Here is an 11,474-nt window from a genome sequence, read left to right on the forward strand (position 1 = left end):
TTTTTATTCATTATAATTTAGAACAAGTTTCAGTTTCACAAATCAGTATTGGTGATGTCATCTAAATTTTCTGGAAATTTGGGAAAAATTCCATGAAGTTTTGTTAATACATTAGCTATATGTTTTGGAAAATGTTTCCACAGACTAGCTTCTGACTCAGTCTTTTCAATTCTTGACTCACCTGCGTTACACAGATGCTTCTGGAATTGGCCACTAAAGGACACATGCATGCCACCAGTGACTTAGCACTGTGGACATTAAGAACATTCCTGGAAGCCATTCCTACACCAGGACAATAGTTAAATAGTTTACCAGAAGTGTCTGTGAACCACATAAAAATATTCTTTTAAATCCAGTCTCAATGTATCCTTAACTCACCTTCCCTTCAGCTAAATCTCATAAATGCCTGAGGCTACTCCACCACCACCCACGGCAAAGGGAAGTGCAACAGAGGGGAAGGAGGACTGGAAAAAGATAGTGGTCTTAACCAATTACATTTTAAATTGCAATTGCTAATTTGCAACTTAATTGCATTTGCATTTGTAAATTTTACAAGAACATCAGACTGTAGGAACATATTGCTAGTGCCCCTCTAAGGGCCTTGGAAGGACCTGTGCAAATCATAGGCCCTGAAACTTGCATGAGCTTTTCTATAAGCCACTCCTGAACACCATTCATCATGCATTTGTTGAGTGTCCACTGTGTGCCAGAGGCTAATGCCAGAGAAATCCAACCCTGAAGCACTCTAGCCAGTCCTGACGTTGCCGCCAACTGATTGTGGAGCCCCTTTCCCTCTCTACATATGGGTTTTCCTATCTGTAAATTGAGTATTGCTAAAAAACTAACATTTAGGGTTCTTAGGAGGCCCAGAAATAAAGTTCACAAAACAGTCCAGTTAAGAACTTGGGTTTTGCAGAGAAATATGGATCAGAATCCCAAGGCATCCTCATACCAGCTGTGGGACCTAACACAAATCACACCTCTTCTGTGAGCTTCACTTTCTTCATTTGTAAATGGAGTACAACTCAGTCATTCATTCATTCATTCATTCATTCATCAAGCATTTATTGAGTACCTGCTATGTTCTGGGTACTTTTCTGGGTGCTAGAGGTAGGTACATCAGTGAACAAACAGAAAAAGTCCATACCCTAGTGAAAGGAAGACAAACAATAACATAAATAAATAAAGTTCAGGTGATGATAGGCGCTACGAGAAAATACAGCAGAGTAAAGAGGACTGGACAGTCAGGGAAGCTGCCTCAGAGAAGCTGACCAACAGCAGAGACCTGAAGGAAGTGAATGAGCCAGGCTTGGGGGTACAGAGATAGAGTGTTCCAAGAAGAGGAAATGGTGAGTGCAAAGGCCCTGTGGTGGGAATATGCCTGATGCATTTAAGTAACAGCAAGGAAGTCAATATTGAGTGAGTAGGAGTGCAGTAAATGATGTCTGGGAGACAGCCAGAGATCAGGTGGTATAGGGCCTTATAGGCCATTGTGAGGTCTTTTGCTTTTACTCTGAGTGAGGTGGGAGCCATTGAAGGTATTAGGCAGAGGGAACATAATTTTACTCATGTCTTAAATGTTCACGCTGGTGGCTGCGTTAAGAATAGGCTGTTAAAATAATTCAAGTGTGGAAAACAGTTTGCCAGTTCCTTAAAAAGTTAAACATAGAATTACCACATGACCGAGCAATTCCACTCCCATGTATATACCCAAGAGAATTGAAAACTGGTGTTCAAACAAACACTTGTACATGAATGTTCATAGAAGCATTATTCACAATAACCAAAAGATAAAAACAACCCAAATGTGCATCAGTCGATGAACTAATAAACAAAATGTGTTGTATTCATACAACGGAACATTATTCGGCTATAGAAAAGAATGAAGTACTGATACATGCAACAGCACAGATGAACCTTGAAAACTTTATGCTAAGTCAAAGAAGCCAGTAACAAAAGGCCACATATTCTATGATTCCATTTATACAAAGTGTCCAAAATAGGAAAGTCCATTGAAACAGAAAAGAGGTTGGTGGTGCCAGGGGCTAGGGAGAGGGGTGAGGGGTCTCCTTTGGAGGTGATAAAAATGTTTGGAACTAGGAAGAGGTGGTGGTTGCACAACACTGTGAATGTACTAAATGCCACTGACTTGTACACTTTAAAAATGGTTAATTTTATGTTATGTGAACTTCACCTCAATAAAAAAATTTTTAAGCAAAAGATTAAAAAGTAATTTGAAAGAAAGATGACGGTGGCTTTTACGAGGGTGGTAGCAGTGGAGGTGGTGAGAAGTGATTAGAATCTGCATATATTCTAAGGTAGAGCTGACGGAATTTGCTGACGGATTGGGTGTTGGGAGGAAGAGAAAGAGAGGAGTCAAAAAATTATTCCAACATTTTTGGTCTGAGAAGCTGCTGAGATGAAGTTTCCATTTGTTGAGATTAGATGAATCACAGTTTTGGGGGGACGGGAGAGGATGGGGATGAGGAGTTTGGTTCTAGACATGTTGAGGTACCTAATAGACTTCCAAGTGGAAATGTTGAGAGGATAGTTGATTATATGAGTCCGAATTCAGGGTGAGGTCCAACCTAGAAATACATATGCATTAAGGAGTCCATCACCAAAGGAGTGAGTAAGGAGAGGAAAAAGAGAGAGGTCCAAGCACTGAGCCCCAAGATCGTCCAATGTTTAAAGACCCCAGGGATGAGGAGGAAACAGCAGAGGAGACTGCACAGGAGCAGCCACTGAACTAGGAGGGAGATCATGAGAGTGGAGTATCCTGGAAGCCAGGGGAGAAATAAACCAAGGAGGAGGGCATGACTATCAGCAAGATGGAAGTGCTCAGGTAACATGAGGCCGCGTCACTAGACTATGGGATTGAGCTATATCAAGGTCAATGGTAAACTCGTCAAGAGCTGATTTGGCTAAGTAGCAGAGCCAAAGCCTGACTGGAGTGGTTCAAGGAGGATTGGGAGGAAAGGAATCAGAGACATCAGTACAGATACCTTTTTCTGAGGGTTTATTGTAAAGGGCAGCAAAACATTGGCGCTGAAGCTGGACAAGGAGGGTTAAAGAAGCATGTTTGTGTTAGATGTGTTTTTATGCTAATGAGGATGATCCAGGAGAAAAAGGAAAGTTGATGATGCAGGAGAGAGGTGGGGGACTTGCTTGATTGCTGTCCCTGAGTAGGTGAGAGAGGACGGGATCTAGTGCACACGTGTAGAAGTTGGCTTTGGCTAAGAGTGTTCCCGCAGGTAACAGGAAGGCAGGCAAACATTAGCTCACAGATGCAGGTGAGTGGGCAGACGTGTTGGGAATCAGTGGAAGTTCTCTTCTGATGGCTTCTCTTCTCTTTGGAAACTAGGAGCAGGGTCAAGGGTGAGACTAGGATGGAAAGGGGGTGGTAGAGGTTAGAGGAGGGAGGCACAGGTATGAAACAGACTTCTAAGAGGGTGGAGAGTGAATGGACGTGACTAGGATTGCCAGGCACACACACACAGGTGAGTGATCAAGAAATTACGGTGAGCTCAGTCTCACTGTAGTGTGTGTTTTTCTCCAGCTATGTTCAGCAGATGCAGGCGCAGAGTAGGCAGAGAGTTTGGTGAGAATTGTGCTCCCCACAGAAGAGCTGCTGTTTGGGATCCACATAGAAACCTGGGAATAGGATATGGTACCCAGGAGGTGCTGGAAAGGAAGGCAGCTGTGATAGTTATAAGTGCTTTGATATGAGGAACAGTGGGGCTCTGGAAAAGAGAGGGACCATGGGTCTTATCCAACCCTGTCCCTTTACAGATGGGGAAACAGAGGCCCAGGTGAGGTCCCTTCCAGATTTTATACACTCTAGCATGATTTTTTAAATATGAGGTGCTATTATTATTATTATGCTTGTCAAATATCCCAGTAGCTCAGCCCATTATGAAATTTGCTGCAGCAATCAGCAAACATTCCCCAGGCCCTTCTAGGTTGTCCTGTGTGATGATTGTAGCTGTGATAATACAGATCCTTCATAAAGCCCTAGGTGCTTTCCCTGCATCATGTCATTGAGAGGCAGTGAAGTGGTTAACAAGACTGTCTGCCTAGGTTTGAATTCCAGCTCTACTTCTTATAGTCAACTTCTCCATGTGTCAGTTTTCTCATCTGTAAAATGGGGATGGATAACAGCAGCAGGAGCCTCATAGTGTTTTTGTGAGGAGTGAATGAGTTAATACATGTAAAGTGCTTAGCACAGTGCCTGCCATACAGTAAATACATAATAAGCAGTGGCTATTATTATCTCATTGTCCTCTTAATAGTCTAGGAGAGAGGTATTTTTTTTGATCCCTTTCCTACTGTGACAGGAACTAAAATATTCAAGCGTCAGTATTCAAAGCCTTATACACATGCGCATGCACACGCACACACACACGCACACACGCACACACACACACACACACACACACACCTCAGTTTGTGGTAGTTCTGGGTGGAGATGAAGATTAAAGAATACCAAAGAAGCTAAACTGATCTATATAAGAAAGTACATAAAGCAATACTTTTATACTTTCACATCCATCAGATTGTCAAAAATTAGACAGTCTAAGAACATCAAGTTCTGGAGGAGTATATGAAATAACAGGTCATTGAGCACGGATGGTAGGAAGCTTAATATTTTATGGAGAACAATCTAGTGGTACTTTAAGAAATTAAATACAAGGATGCGTGACAACCCAATTATTTCATTCTCCAACATGTTCATAAAGGAGATATTATGAGGATACACATTGAAGTGCAGTTGAGGTAGCAAGGAGTTGGAAGGAATCAGGTGTCTGTCATTAGGTCTGGAGAAATGGAATATGGAATACGTGATGGAATACTACACAGCAATGTAGAAGGGGGAGAAGCTAAAGTCATTGTACTGCTTAGTAAATGCCCATGCTAAATGCTTTAAGATGCCAGCTTGCAATAATCCTATGAGAAAGGTGCCATTGTTTAACAACTCTCATTTTACAAATGGAGAAACTGAAGCCCACAGAGGTTAAGTAACCTGCCCAAGGTCACTCAGCTAGTGAGCAGCAAGGATGGGACCTGAAACCAGGTAGCCTCTCCAGAACCTACTAGACTCACTCATCTCCAGCTAGAAATAAGCATAGCCACATAGAGAGCTCTCAAAAAGCACAAAGAAAAAATATTTAACATTTTTTTTAAATAGAGATGAAAAGGTTTCTCGTTCAATGATGTTTTGGCAAATTTAAAACCCATACAGGGCTGGCTGGTTAGCTCAGTTGGTTAGAGTACGGTTTTATAACATCATGTCAAGGGTTCAGATCCCCGTACCTGCCAGCTGCCAATAAAATAAAAATAAATTAAAAAATAAAATAAAACACACATACAACAAAACTAACTTTGAGGATAGACATGGATCTCAATAACAGAACAGAAGGATTGGAAAGCCAAAAATTAAGCACACTATAGTGGGTGCCTATGGGGGGCAGGTGAAGGGGAGGAAGTTCTAAAATTAAATTTAACCAGAGATGATTGCATAGAATCAGTACAAGTCTACGCACTTGTACTTGCCGTTCTAAGCCAGGGAAGCATCGAGATCCTCGGAGAGGGAGGAGACCATTCAGTGGGGGAGGTGCCTTGGCTGAGAGAGATGGACTTGTGAGAAAGACATGCAGTGCAGCAACACAGTTAAAAGGGCAGCCCCTGGAGCCAAGCTGCATGGGTTCAAAGCCCAGTTCTGTTACAATTCTACTTGTTTTTTTGTTTGTTTGTTTGTTTGTTTGTTTGTTTGTTTGTTTGTTTGTTTGTTTGTTTGTTTTTAAAAGATGACCGGTAAGGGGATCTTAACCCGTGACTTGGTGTTGTCAGCACCACGCTCACCCAGTGAGCTAACCGGCCATTCCTATATAGGGATCTGAACTCTTGGCCTTGGTGTTATCAGCACCACACTCTCCAGAGTGAGCCACGGGCCGGCCCACAATTCTACTTGTTAATGAGTGATTTAGGCCCCATGTGCCTTACTTTCCCCATTCATACTATTTGTAAAGTCACACCCTATAGACAAAGATGCAGAAAACTCCTTCGTCCTCCACAAATCCAAGGCAAGAAATAGAGCAATATAGATTGCTTCTCAATGTTCTTATAGAAACCTCATTTTTATTCCTTTCGGATACAACACAGCCTATGATCTGCCTTACCTTTCAAAAGGGCGGCTCTGGGCTGACCACTTAGCTCAGTTGGTAAGAGCGTGGTGTGATAAAACCAAAGTCAAAGTCAAGGGTTTGGATGTACAAGCCAGCCACCAAAAAAAAAAAAAAAAAAATTAACAAAAAGGATGACTGACTGCTGGTTGGAAAGGGTGGGCAAAGGGGATAGCTGGGAGCCAGAGGTGGAGTCCTGGAGAGTCCAGGTGTGGGTTGATGGGGCCCCCACTGATGTTGACGGAGATGGGGTCAGATTTGGAACCTAAAGTTACAGCAGAAAGGGTTTGCTGATGGATTGGATGTGGGTGTGAGGAAAAAAGGAGTGTCAAGGGCAACTGCAAGGTTTTTGGCCTGAGAAACTGGGAGAATTTGGAATTTATCCCAGAGGCAGTAGGGAGTCATAGGAAGATGTTGAGGCTGGGGGGGAGGGGACCTGGTTAGATGCCACAATCACCAAGGTGGCAGCCAGGACCAGGAACACCGGCCTGAGGGACAAGAAACAGCAATGGATTCTAACCCTGGACTGTTCTTCCCCAAAAAACCCACACAACCTGGCTCAGCCTCCAACTCACTGTGGGTTCCTGAGCAAGATAAAACCTCTCTCTGAACCTCAATTCTCCCGTTTTACAAAGAGGTTGTTTGAAATGAAAGACCCCTGAAGATCTTCTCAGCACTGAAGTTTTTTTTTTTTTTTTTTTTTTAAGATGACCGGTAAGGGGATCTTAACCCTTGACTTGGTGTTGTCAGCACCACGCTCTCCCAAGTGAGCCACGGGCCAGCCCTAGTGCTGAGGCACTTTTGCTCCAAGTTTTTCTGACTCAAATATCTCAAGGATCAGATCAACACACAATCAGCATGTGAGATTGAACTTTCTCTCCTCATTCTCCTCCCCAAAGCCCACACTTGCAGCACTGGACAGGACACAGAACTGCCCTGGTCTAGGAGCCTGGAGGATAATATCAGTGACAATGGCAGGCAGTATTTATGGAGCACACATTCTGTGCCAAGGGCTATCCATGCTCAATCATACTAAGACAACACAGGAACCCTGAAAGGTGGGTGCTTTATTATCACCCTCATTTGTAAATGGGGAAATGGGCTCTGGAGAGGTGAAGTGACTTGCCACAGGGTAGAATCAGACTCCAAGACATCTCCCCACCTGCACCTGGTCCAGCCACCAGCACTTCTCACCTAGATGGTCCAAGTAGCCTCTTCACTGGGCTTCTTACTTCTACTCCTGCCCCCGACACCATGTTCTTCACACACAGTCAGAAAGATCTTGTGATAAAGTCTAAGTCACCTCACATTCTTCTTCTGCTCGAAACCCTCCTATGATTCTCTCTTAACTCAGAGTCAAAGCTGAGTCTTTACAGTAGCCCTTAAGACCCCACATAGCCTGCTCCCTGCCTGACTCTCTGGCTGCAGCCCTCTCACTCTCCCTCTCCCCGACTCTTCTCCAGCTTCCCTGGTCTCCTTGCCCTTCCTCCAACATGCCAGGCATGCTCCTACCTCAGGGCCTTTGTACCTGCTGTTCCCTCTGCCTGGACTGCTCTTCCCCCAAAGACCCACGTGACCCACTGCCTCCCTTCCTTCAGGCCTTTGCTCAGATGCCACCTCCTCAGTAAGATCTTTTCTGTACGCCCTGTTCAAAACTGCAGCCAGCCCCTCCTCCCTTTCTTTGATGTATTTTTCTTCATGGCCCTTTCCATCACCTAACATCCTATATGTCTTACTTCCTCTCCTTGTTTATTGTTTATCTCCCTAGAATGTGAGCTCATGAGGCCAGGAATTTGTGTCTGTTTTGTTTACTACTGTATATCCGGTGCCTGGAATGGTGCCCAATGTATAGGAAGGGCTCAATATTTGCCAAGTGGATGAATATCTGCCTTGAGTGTTGATGCTCATCACCGCTATGTTTTTTGTGCAAAGCACTGAGGTACTGCTTTCTGTGTTGACTTCTAATCATATCCCTTATCTCCTCTACCCTTGCCAAGGTGTCCAGGCAAAGAAGCCCTCTTCCCTAGAGTCTGTTCTGGCTCCATCCCAGCCGCAGTCTGGACCTTTCCTCTCCATCACCCTTTTGATGCTCATGTCAATTCCTTGCTTAAAATCCTCCAGGGACTCAAGGACTCCACCTCACAACCTCCACACAGGGTTTTGCATACTGTTGGTCACAAATGGTTAGTGGGCTGCAAAATCAACCAGCGTTTTTCAATAGAAAAGAATGGATCAGATTCTGTGCACATAGTGTAGACGTAATATAGACTAAGGTATAGGTGAAGTATGGTTTCATGAAACATTTGTTTCAGTTTTATATGCATTGCATCATGATGTAAGTACACTTCTTACTGTGAGTCAAAAAAGTTTGCAAAACCCTGCACTACACAGTCCTACCTCTCCTAAATCCCATGTACTGACTGGGTAAGCGACATTGATACCAGTTCAGATTTATCTCTTTCCTGACACCCATGCCAAGTGCTTTTACCTGCTTTAGACTGTGGACTCCTCATCACACCCTGACCATGGTTATGATTACCATTTGACGGATGGCAAGACTGAGGCATGGACTGAAGCTGGGAAGGGCTGGGAAGGAGAGGAGCAGGGCTTGAGCTCCAGCCAGCCTCCCCCCCATGCCTGCACCTGTAACACCTGCCCACCTGCCCACTTGCTCAGCCCCTTCCAATCAGCTCCCCACCTTCACAAAGCACTCAGGTGTGCCAGCCTGTCCTTGGAGCGCCACAGGTACAAGCTGGCTCATAGACCCTCCCAACATCACAGCCAGCAGCAATGTTTCAACCCACATTTTGCAGGCTAGAAAACAGAGGCCTTTCACCCCAGAAAACAAAAGCTAGAACGCATCTCCTAGAATCCACCGTTTTGTCACCTTTCTCCAAAGTCCCCTCTTTGAGAGGCAGGAGAGAGAAATCGCTAATAATATGTCTTTGACTACCTAGGTTCAAATCCCACGCTTCAGAACTTTGTAGCTGTGTGACCCCAGCTCTCTGGGCCTCAGTTTCCTTTTCTGCAAAATGGGGATAATAATAGTAACCTACCATAAGGTCATGCTTAAGACTTAAATAAGTTAAAATACTTACAAAGTTCTTAGAACAGCGACCACCCCTTGGTTGGCGAATCTTCCCAACAGTCCTATGTAATTGGAGTATTATTTGCCCTCCAACTTTTTATATTTTGCCCTCCACAGAGAAGGGAAGGCCCTTGCCTGAGTTCACACAGCTAGAAAGTGGGAAAGTCAGAATTTGGATGTAAACCTCCCTAAACTTTTAACCCCCAGTCACAATAGTCCTTTAAAGGGAATTATTAGAGCATGGTGTTATAACCAAGGTCAAGAGTTCAGATCCCCTTACTGGCCAGCTGCCAAAAATAAATAAATAGGAATTAGTATTAACAGCAACAGCACAGATATTTTCCAAATTAAAGAATGTGAGACTCAGAGAGAGTAAGGACACGCCCAGGTCACACAGCATGTAAGGGTAGAGCCTGGATTCAAACCCACGTTTGTACATGGCCAGGTGCAGGTTGATCTTTGCCCCAATGGGCCCCTCCATACAGACAGGGTGGGAGAAAAGAGTAGGCTCAGAGCCGCCCCTGCCCCAGCTTGGTCAGGGTCTCTGGTGTCCCCGACTCTGGCCCCTGCCCAGGCTAGGGTGACCACTCCCCTGAAAGCTCTGGAATGGAGGCACTGGGGCAGCACGGATGATGGCAGAGGGGGCTGAGTCCTCTGATTGGGGCCGTGCAATCCCCCAGGATTTGGTGCTTGTAAAGCTGACGTTGGGTTGCTATGGTGATGGGTTTGGGGTGGTTGCCATGGCAGCAGAACTAGCCTAGGTTTAAAAATATCTTGGAGGAGGTTTGTGTTTGTGTGTGAGTGTGTGTGCATGATCGACCATGCTGTTGTGTGTGTCCAAATAAGAAGACTTGGGGGGGGCAGTGCAGTGTTCAGGCTGCAGGTGTGACTGGGCATGGGGGTTGAGCAGCACACAGCACAGCATGTGTGTCTTGTGTGTCGCTGAGTGGCCCATGAGGTCTGGTCTTGTGTGCATTAGACTATGTGTGCCAGGTATCTAAATGTGTGTGTTTACCTAATTTGTGTGCAAGGCATGACTGAGTCATTCTATACATCACATGTCCCTGACCTGTATGTCTTATGTACCATAGGCCATGCATGTCTTGTGGCTTTGATCGTGTCTTTGTAACTTCTTAGGGTGTGTGGGGCCAACTGTGGAGTTATTGTGTCACTGAATATGTGCACCTGCGCATATTTGAATATTAGATGTGACTACCTGGATATTGATGTATGTCTATTTGTGTGTGAGAACCTGTGTTGTGGCTTTGGATCCACATGACTGAAGGTGCCTTATGGCTGACTGTGTGTGTGTCTGTGTGTTTGTGTGTGCATGCCTATCCCCTGTGAGTGTGCGTGTGTGAAACTGTGTTGAGTCCATGCACCTGTGTATCTGCAGTAGGGCCTGTGTGACTGTGTGTGTGTGAGTGGGGAACTTCACACCCAGTTCCATGGATGTTGGGATATGTACCTGTGTCATGTGCACATATGTGACTAAAAGGGTCTAAGGTGTGGATCTCAGCCTGACCCCAGAATCTCCCTGCATCCCTCTTGCCTCTTCCTGGTCTCCATGGCAACTAGGTCCTCAGCTCCCTCCAGGAAGATGGAGGGGGAGGATCCAGACTGCAGTGGACCACATCTCCCTCCCATCCCCCTTGGCTCTGGGGACAATGGGGGGAGGGGACAGATGGGCAGCCACCCCATCCACTCCAGGCCATCTGCTACCCCCTCCATCCTAGGGACCTGGGAGCATGGCAAGGGAGGAGCTGGGAGTGGAGTGGAGCAGATCCCACTGCCACAGATCCCCCAGCTGCCACAATTACCCCATTCAGACCCCCTCTGAGCTTATTCTTGCCTCTGGCTGACGTAGGAAGTAAAGAACCCTTGGTGAACAGGAATCTAGGGAGAAGAAAATTTAGGTATCAGAAAACATGGAATATAATCAATGATCTATTCTAAGGAAGAGCCCCTTACTTCCAATGACTTCGGGCTCTGAAGTTAAGCTTGTCCTCTGTTCAAATCACTGTTCTATCTCTGTCTAGCTGTGTAACCTTGCACAAGCCACACTCTATGTCCAGGATCTCCACCTCATCATCTGAAAATCAGGTTTTCTTTGTTTTACATGAATAGTAATACTTACTCTACAGGGACCAAGACCGTTTTGTTCCCTGTTGTATCCTAGCATTTGGGACAGTGCCTGGCACTTA

Source organism: Cynocephalus volans, chromosome 10 (genome assembly GCF_027409185.1).
Source record: "Cynocephalus volans isolate mCynVol1 chromosome 10, mCynVol1.pri, whole genome shotgun sequence".
Lineage (NCBI taxonomy): Eukaryota > Metazoa > Chordata > Mammalia > Dermoptera > Cynocephalidae > Cynocephalus > Cynocephalus volans.